The sequence below is a fragment of the Betta splendens genome, chromosome 15 (genome assembly GCF_900634795.4).
Source record: "Betta splendens chromosome 15, fBetSpl5.4, whole genome shotgun sequence".
NCBI classification, from domain to species: Eukaryota; Metazoa; Chordata; class Actinopteri; order Anabantiformes; family Osphronemidae; genus Betta; species Betta splendens.
This window is the reverse complement of record NC_040895.2, coordinates 18490514-18500689: the sequence shown is the minus strand read 5'-3', so window position 1 is coordinate 18500689 and position 10176 is coordinate 18490514.

Sequence of the window (10176 nt, the reverse complement as noted above, 5' to 3'; positions counted from 1 at the left end):
CGTCTGCGACTCGTGGCTCCATCACCGCACAACAAGAGAAATGCTTCACTATAAAAGCATTTATAAAACTGCACAGCACACAGTTACTGCCACAACACGACAACACGTCCAAACTGAAGTCAGCGCTTCTGTTTATGATCAGACGTCCACGATTACATAAGGCGTGTTTGTAAACACAGCAGCATCATTTCATCTCACTCTAATGTGCGTAAACATGGCTGTCGACATGGAAGCAGTGGGCGGGGCCTCGGCCGGCGGGGCCTTGGTGGGAGGAGCCTTTGTGGGCGGAGAAGAGGGAGCAACGCTTCCTGGACTCCACCTGCACTGACTGTTGTTGTACAGACACACACCTGAACCTCCTTCATGAGGACGGAGCAGGTCCAGGCTTCAAGTTTTTGACTTTTATTCTGAAATGCTAACAGGAAGCAGGTAACAAAAAAGTAGCAAAGCATCACAGCAAATAAGAGTAAGTTGTTCACAGAGAGCTGCTGAGTCAAATCAACCTTCCCATTGTCAGAACCACGTCCTGTGACGTGTCGGGTCACAGGAGCTCGTGTTCCAGCGGCTGTGGAGACAGCGGTGCTTCCACAGCTGTGTGTCTGTGGGAGGATGCGTATGTGTATCATTTGCAAAAACCTGGTGTGTGTGAATGTGGATTAATGGTGAAAGCAGGAAAGGCCTCGTTGGCCTGCAGACGTGTCCCTTTCTCTCCTTCATGCTGGATTGATATTAAGAGGAAAATGCCTTCTTCCTCTCTCTGACATGCGAAAAGGAAAGGCCTCAGGCCGGATGAACTTTAACTCCTTCAGTGCAGGCAGAGCTTCTGGTGTCTCACACTTTCACACATCCCAGCTATGACTGACAGACTCTCGTTTGTGTTGGGGGCAAAAAGATCAAATGTGACCAATTTTCCAGCCTTTAAATCCAGAACGAGTCCCGAGCTTTGAACGGAGGAGCAGCCTGTGATGAAGAGGTGCCTGCTGCTGTTTGGAGCTTTTCTTTTCATTTTAAGTGCATAGCTCAGTCCTGGGCGACGCTCAGTGTGGGGTTCAGAGCAAAAAAATGAAAACCTGAACCCACATTGGTCCTGAGCTCAACCCGCCTTAGGCTGCAGCTCATCCCTCCAGCTGCTCATGGCTCCACATTCCTTTAATACCAGTAATTTCCTGATGGATCACTGCGAACCGCCTTCAAGCTCCAATTGTGTATGAAGCAGCTCCATATGCGTCGATGGTCGCTTTGTGTTTGGTAAATGCATCAATCAATGAAGCAGAAGGCTAATGCTGTGCTAACGCTGTGCTAACGCTGTGCTAACGCTGTGTTAATGCTGTGATTGAGTCTGAGGGGCCCTGCACAACTTGAACCCGTTCTTCTTCGACATCTGGAACCGGCCTCATCAGCGAGAAATGTGCAGCCGGAGTCACGAGTAGCTCACAGTTCAACACTGGTCAAACATTAATGGAGCCGAGAATGCAGAGCCCGAACTGATGCAATGAGGATGCAGAGAAAGAAACGTCCCATCTGGTGTCGACGGGGTCACAAAAACAAACCCGGGTCTGTGGGTTTCGTTTCGATGAATTCTCCTCACGTAGAAGTGGTCGGTCGGTCGGAAAACAGGAGCTTCCCTTCGCTCAGCGCAGCAGATCTGCGTTATTCAATACTTTACATGAGTAACATGTTTACTGTCAGCAGAGAACAGGAGAGAACAGGAGAAATGGCAGCAGAGAACAGGAGAGAACGCAGCAGAGAACAGCAGAGAACGCAGCAGAGAACGCAGCATAAAACGCAGCAGAGAACAGGAGAGAACGCAGCAGAGAACGCAGCAGAGAACGCAGCAGAGAACAGGAGAGAACGCAGCAGAGAACGCAGCAGAGAACGCAGCAGAGAACAGGAGAGAACGCAGCAGAGAACAGGAGAGAACGCAGCAGAGAACAGGAGAGAACAGGAGAAATGGCAGCAGAGAACAGGAGAGAACGCAGCAGAGAACAGGAGAGAACGCAGCAGAGAACAGGAGAGAACAGGAGAAATGGCAGCAGAGAACAGGAGAGAACGCAGCATAGAACACAGCAGAGAACGCAGCATAGAACACAGCAGAGAACAGGAGAGAACAGGAGAAAGCGCAGCAGAGCAGTGGCTGAACTTCCTGTTGACATGGACCTGCATGTGTGTGTACATACGCAGACGTCCCAAGGCCTCATGGACATCCTGACAGTCTGTCATGTTCTATTGACCGGCGCTGTTTTTTCTAGGGGTCAGAGGTCATGAGATAGAGCTGTTCTTTTTCTGGCGTGTGACCAGAACATAAGCTGCTGGGAGAGTCTGTGCTGTGTGATCAGTTTTACTGATTAACCTGTCATTCTGTATTGATCTGTGGGCAGATGGCAGCTGCCACACTGCCCATAAGCTGATCCAGGTCCAGATCCTACTAGAACTCAGCTTGTTTTGTTCTTGGGGATGAAAACATCTCCACACAATCACAGCAGGAAGTCTGACGGTCACAATGTGGAGCACAGGGTGAAAAGCTGCATCTGACCCCAATGTTGGACCTGCAGTGAGAAACACAAGTCAGTGCATCGGAGTGAAGCTCTCCTTGGAACCCAGCCCACACATGTAACAAATGTTCCAGGTGGAACGCGCCCTTGATCATGACATGTTGACGGTCCAGACGGGTCTGAATCAGGAAGCAAGAACACGATCAGCAAAGGTGAGAGTCAGGGAAGTGGTGTGAGGAGCCTCGAAGCACGCGCCGCCAGCTCCAGTCCAGACGAGGAGCATCTGCTGCTTCTCCACCGCTTAGAAAACAGAGAAATGAGGACTCAGGATTGTTTCACAAACACTGCTGCTGTGCAGTGATTAGGATTTGATGAGGCGACGCAGCTTCTGCAGCGTCATCGGTCACCCTTCATGCGCTCACATGAACAGACCGACAGATGATGACGATTAGAGCGACTTTAAAAGGGCTCAGCGACACAGCAGCCTCTGTGAGGCTCCAACAAAGCTGCTCTTGTTCCCGTCCAGGCACAGAACCTGCAGGGGCGGTTCCTGTGCTCATGACTGGACCCTGACGTCTGGCGCTTTTGCTTTTGGACCTTGAGCCTGTGGCCTTTAGCTCCTCCGATGCAGCAGAAAGGAGCTGCCTCTGGCTCCTGCACTGGTCATCACACATGATAAAACCGTGCGATGCCTTTATAGCTTGTGGTTTTAAGGAGGACTAGTGGAAACTTGACTCTGCGTTTAACTTGCTGGCGTGGGTGAACGCCAGTAAAGTGTTTGTGAAGCCTCGTCCGGCTCCACCACTAACACCGACCTTATACAGAAGCGAAGCGCTCCCTGGAGAGCGTCTGTTACATAATGGGCTGAAAGAATGTGCATCAGCATCCTGTGTTTAATAAAAGGCCTGACGTCAGCAGCGCTTTATTAAATGGAACCAACAGACGCTGATGCTGTGGCTTCAGGCTCTGCAGCCACATCACTCGATACCTGATGCACAAACACAAATGCAGCGCTGGGGCTGTTTGACAGAGGTCACTACACGCTGCTGCTTCAGCCTCAAAGCTCAGACACATCAGACGAAGGAAACCCAAAGGGCTCCGCATCACATCACATGCGCCGCTGGAGCCGATACTTGTTATCGCTGCGTCTGGAGGTGGAGCAGGTTCGCTCTGAGCTGGAGGGACCTGCTCAGGCGTTGGGTCACATGTAGTGAAGCTCAGCAGACGAATATGAACAGATTCCATTCTTCGCTGTCTATGGCTGCAGCTCAGCCCATTGGTGCGCTTCCTTCCTTCCTGCCAGGTATTGAATTGCAGACTCATGCGTGCACACTTTTAGCCGTCTCCACCGTCAGCGGGGTCGGGAGCTATTCCTGCAGGGATGAGGCCGCTCATGTGGTTTGTTGCAGGCGAGTGCAGCTGTAATATGAAGCTTTGGCAGAGCCGTCACGTCGGGTCCACGCTGTCAGTGCATGACTCGCTTAGGAAGGGAGGAGGGAGCAACAGAGAGAGGGAGGAGGTTAAAGGAGACAGAGCGAGGAGCGAGGTGGGAGGAATGAGGAGCGAAGAGTGAGGAGCGAGGAGGAAGGAGTGAGGACAGAGAAGGTTAAAGGAGACGGAGCGAGGAGGGAGGAATAATGAGTGAGGAGGGAGGAATGAGGAGGGAGGAGCGAGGAGGGTGCAACAGAGAGAGGGAGGAGGTTAAAGGAGCACAGCAAGGAGTGAGGAGCGAGGAGGGAGGAATGAGGAGGGAGGAATAAGGAGGGAGGAGTGAGGACAGAGAAGGTTAAAGGAGACGGAGGGAGGAGGGAGGAATGAGGAGTGAGGAGGGAGGAATGAGGAGGGAGGAATGAGGAGGGAGGAGCGAGGAGGGAGGAATGAGGAGGGAGGAATGAGGAGTGAGGAGGGAGGAATGAGGAGGGAGGAATAAGGAGGGAGGAGTGAGGACAGAGAAGGTTAAAGGAGACGGAGCGAGGAGGGAGGAATAATGAGTGAGGAGGGAGGAATGAGGAGGGAGGAGCGAGGAGGGTGCAACAGAGAGAGGGAGGAGGTTAAAGGAGCACAGCGAGGAGTGAGGAGCGAGGAGGGAGGAATGAGGAGGGAGGAATAAGGAGGGAGGAGTGAGGACAGAGAAGGTTAAAGGAGACGGAGGGAGGAGGGAGGAATGAGGAGTGAGGAGTGAGGAGGGAGGAATGAGGAGGGAGGAATGAGGAGGGAGGAATGAGGAGTGAGGAGGGAGGAATGAGGAGGGAGGAATAAGGAGGGAGGAGGGAGGACAGAGAAGGTTAAAGGAGACGGAGGGAGGAGGGAGGAATGAGGAGTGAGGAGGGAGGAATGAGGAGGGAGGAATGAGGAGGGAGGAATGAGGAGGGAGGAGCGAGGAGGGAGGAATGAGGAGGGAGGAATGAGGAGTGAGGAGGGAGGAATGAGGAGGGAGGAATGAGGAGTGAGGAGGGTGCAACAGAGAGAGGGAGGAGGTTAACGGAGCACAGCGAGGAGTGAGGCGCGAGGAGGGAGGAGGAACAGACAGAGCGCCTTTGAGGAGCTGACCTCCACCAGACCTCGGTCAGATCCAGCGTGATCACAGCTGTGGACACTCACACCACCAGCGGAGCCGAGAAGCTTCCAACAGCTCATTAACAGGGTTTGGAGCTTCTGCTCGGATGCTAATGAGGCGGCCGAGCCGCTGCCCACGTTCATTATCCACCGTCTGGAGCTTTGTGTGCGCTTGTTTGCCTTCTCCAGAGCTAACACAGCTTGTTTGAGTGACCTTTAAATCATACTGAGCGTTGATTGTGCGCTTCTTCTCACACCAGAGTAAAAATAACTCTGTACCTGAATATTTAAAGCCACAAGCGACAGGTCCTGTCAACTCTGAGACTCGTTTTCTGTTTTTAGATTAAAAGGCAGCAAAGGTTCGCACACAGCCTCTACCTGCTCCACTCCCAGCTCACTGCTGACCTTCACTGCTATTGTCCAGCATCTCACCAGTTTATTTGTGGCTTGAGAAAAGGTCAGATTTAAAATGAGACGGTGACCAGTTAAGCCTCGATGTTGTGACTCGAGCTGAACCCAGATGAGTGGAAGCTGACGGCCTGGTAGCTCAGTTAATAGAGCACACGGCCCAGTTTGAGCCCGTTTCCAGCTCCAGGTGAGTCCTTGAGTTCGACATTAACCCTCCTGGGGAAGCAGTGGGCCCTGGAGCTAAAGGCAGAGGACACTGGACGTGAAACAGTGAAGGATCTCTTCTAAACGCTTAAATCTTTGTATCTGCAGAGGAGGACCTGATTTAATAGTGAGGAATGTTACAGAGCTGATAGATGACGTCATGTTACAGTAAAGCATGAAACCAGCTTGTGGTTTAAACTGCAGACGTGTCCTCGCCAACGTGAAACACTGATGTGTCATCATTGAAATCAGCATTTTTTCCCGTCAGTCAGTCATCACGGTGTCGCCACGCTCAGAGTTCAGTCGAAAATGATTCAGCCAGGACGCGCTGCGACAGGCTGCTGTGTCTCCATCCGGTTAACGATGCACCAGCAGAACCTGCTCATGAACAGTCTGTCAGTTTGTTGGCGGTCGTTCACGACTGAAGCCTTTTTGTTCACTGAGTCCAGTGGACAGAAGCTGCAGAAGATTCGATTGTTGGGACGGAAAAAGCAGATGTTTAAACATGAACAATCAGCAACGAACAGTCAGAGACAGAAACCGAACCTGACCCGACCCGGTCTGTTGACTCCACTGTGATGCCACATTATTTAGAATGAATGAGGAGAGTGAACTGGGAATGACACACCATCATGACATGTGAATAAACATGTGAATGTGTAAACATAAACATCCATTCATCCATCCATTTTCAACCACTTAGTCCCTTATGCAGGGTCAGGTGTACTGGAGCCTATCCCAGCTACGGGCAAAGGCAGGGTACGACCTGGACAGTCACACCTATCTAGAGTGACCAATGATGATAATGCATGTATTTTTTTTAAGGAAGCACGGGGAGAACATGCAAACTCCACACAGAAAGGCAATCGAACCTAGAACCTTCTGGCTGTGAGGCAACAGTACTACCCACTGCACCACCGTGCCGCCCTTATACATGTAAACATCTAAACATCTAAACATGTGAATGTGTAAACATCTAAACATGTGAATGTGTAAACATGTGATTGTGTAAACATGTAAACATCTAAACATGCAAACGTATATACATGTGAACGTGTAAACATGTAAACGTGTGAACATGTAATCATGTGAGCATGTAAATGTATAAACGTGAACATGTGAATGTGTAAACATGTGAATGTATAAACGTGAACATGTAAACATGTGAACGTGTGAACATGTAAACGTGTGAACATGTGAACATGTAAATGTGTAAACATGTGAATGTATAAACGTGAACATGTAAACATGTGAACGTGTGAACATGTAAACGTGTGAACATGTGAACATGTAAATGTGTAAATGTAAACATGTGAATGTATAAACGTGAACATCTAAACATGTGAACATGTAAACGTGTGAACATGTAAATGTGTAAACGTGAACATGTGAATGTGTAAACATGTGAATGTATAAACGTGAACATGCAAACATGTAAACATGTGAACATGTGAATGTGTAAACACGTAAACATGTGAATGTGTAAACACGTAAACATGTGAACATGTAAACACGTGAATGTGTAAACATGTGATTGTGTAAACATGTAAACATCTAAACATGCAAACGTGTATACATGTGAACGTGTAAACATGTAAACGTGTGAACATGTAATCATGTGAGCATGTAAATGTATAAACGTGAACATGTGAATGTGTAAACATGTGAATGTATAAACGTGAACATGTAAACATGTGAACGTGTGAACGTGTGAACATGTGAACATGTGAACATGTAAATGTGTAAACATGTGAATGTATAAACGTGAACATGTAAACATGTGAACGCGTGAACATGTAAACGTGTGAACATGTGAACATGTAAATGTGTAAATGTAAACATGTGAATGTATAAACGTGAACATCTAAACATGTGAACATGTAAATGTGTAAACGTGAACATGTGAATGTGTAAACATGTGAATGTATAAACATGAACATGCAAACATGTAAACCTGTGAACGTGTGAACATGTGAATGTGTAAACACGTAAACATGTGAACATGTAAACACGTGAATGTGTAAACGTGAACATGTGAATGTGTAAACGTGAACGTGTAAACATGTGAACATGTGAATGTGTAAACGTGAACGTGTAAACATGTGAACATGTGAATGCGTAAACGTGTGAACATCTAAACAGCTAAACATCTAAACATGTGAACATGTAAACGCCTAGATGTGTAGATGCCAAACCGCAGCGGCGCGCGCGTCCAGCCAGTCGCCGTAACGAGACACCGTGTGCACATGGTGCCAGCGGAGGCTTAATTTAGCTGCCGGCATGTGTGACTGGCTGTCTGTAAAAGGTCGAGGGCACCAGGTCACAAGACCGTCAGACGTGTGACATACATGTGGAAAGCCTGCACCTACGACTCACATGCCGTCAGGTTTAACTGAGGCACAAACAGCATGCTGCAACGCAGGAGGAGGAACCTCTTCATCACTCTTCATCCAGTCCAGTTCTGTCTGCCATTAACAGCACTAACTGGAGATGACTCAAGCTGCCGACGTTCCTGTGGCTCAGTGAACAGACAGGGAGATGGTTGAGATTCCTCCTCAAGGTGTGACCGTGGAACACCTCACGCTGTGCCATCCCTCCTCATCGCCTCACACATGTCTGCACAGGAGCTCAGCACTGATGATGCTGCTCTGTGTTGTTTACAGGAGGTGAGACTTGAGCACGTAGCAGATGGAACATGCAACAGTGGACTCCTTCAGAGCTAAAAGTGAGGGAACCAACTGTGGCTGTGGAAGTGTCCACCCCATCAGCACGGTCAGTCGCAGAGTCGACCATCACACAGCGTTGAAGGGGCGCGCTGGGGACAGCTTCATGAAGCCAGGCAGACGAAGGGGCTGCTCCACTCACTGAAGGAAGGAGAGCCCAGCGCCCCAGGTTTCCAGTAAAGCTGTAGTGAGTCACCAGTGGAGCGACCGTTACACCACGAGGCTCGTACGGCTTCGCGGCCTTCCTGAGTCAGTTTGTTTTGATGCAGACGTGGGTCCAGAGTCACAGTGATGCTGGCCGCTGAACTTGCCTCAAAACTTACATAATGTTTTGTGTTTGCACTGAGAGATGCCAGGATTAAATAAAAGTGCAGGAGCCAAAGTCAACAAGAAGCATCCAAGCTGTGGAACTGGAGCCAGTGTCTTTCCGTGCGCCAGGTGCTGTCTGTGGAGTCAGAAGTCCTGGGTCTGGTTCTGGTGGGTTCCTGCTGCAAACTCAACGTTTGCGCCTGAGCTCGTGTTCCGCCGCAGGCTCTCGTCCTCAGATGACTCGCGCGACTGCTTTCCTCACTTTTGGCTCCGTGAAGCTGTTGCATCAGCCAAAACTTTCCAAAGTGACTGCAGAGAGGAAAACTGGTCCTGACCCAGCAGCAACACGGTCGACAAGCACAGATCTGCAACCTAGTGTAGGAAAAAACCCGATACCATTTAACAAATAGAATATTTAGAAACAGACCATGAACCGTTGTCTGATAAACCACCACGACGCCGATGTTCAGCATATTCATACACAAACCAGCCAGATGGAGTTCACATCAGCTGCCTTGTTACTCACAGGTGGGACAAATGAGGAAAATGATGAACGGGGTCAGTTGCACAATTATGTCAGCTCCACTGGACACAGACCAACGTCAACAACCCTGGACTTTATCACACAAACAGCGGTGCTGGCTGCAGGACGCTCAGATGTTGATGCAACTATGTTTGGATTGAGAATCTGTGGAGGCTGTTTTTTATTAATAGTAACTAAGGTGCAAAGAGCTGCTTGTGTGGACGATCCACTGCTAATGATGGCGGTTTGGTTGGAGCAACATTGTTGTTAACTTTTCTATTTAGCTTCAGCGTCACTGAACAGTGTTGATTGAACTGAGTTTTTCAGGTTGTGCTGGTTCTGACCGCTGGACGCAAACTTTATTCACACCAGCGCTTTGCAGGTGAAGAGCTGCTGATGTGGAGGTGTGTTGAAGCTTTTACCTGCAGGTGGTTGGATGATGGACGATAACAGGTTGTTTACACATCCACATTCAGAATCACTGACCCGTAGGTGAGAAGCTGTTGTTGTGTAAAGGTAAAAGCTGCTCATAGTTAAAGGTGAAGGTTTCATAATGTTTTGGTAGTGGATGGTTCTGTGTCAACTAGAGTCAATGTCACGCTTCCACAACCACAATCTACAGCAAACAGAGAGGGGAGATTCAGCTTCACGCTTGGGAAAGAAACCGACTGAAAGCTTGGAGACGCTGAACACGACGGCGAAACCTCAACAGCCTCAAACGCGTCTTCTTGAGTTGTTTTTCCTCCATAGGTTCCAGGTTAAGGACACTGTCAACAGGCCAAAGTGTGGGGGTCATGACAACGCCCCCAGGACCACATGACTGACCCTCACCAATCAGACGTTACACAAGAGCCTCGGCTGCTCACACCTGGCTGCATGAAGGAGCAGCTGGAGCTCAGCGCTTCTGAATCAGCTGTGATGTGCTGAGTCAGCGCGTCTGCCGTCTTATTAAAGAGGAGAA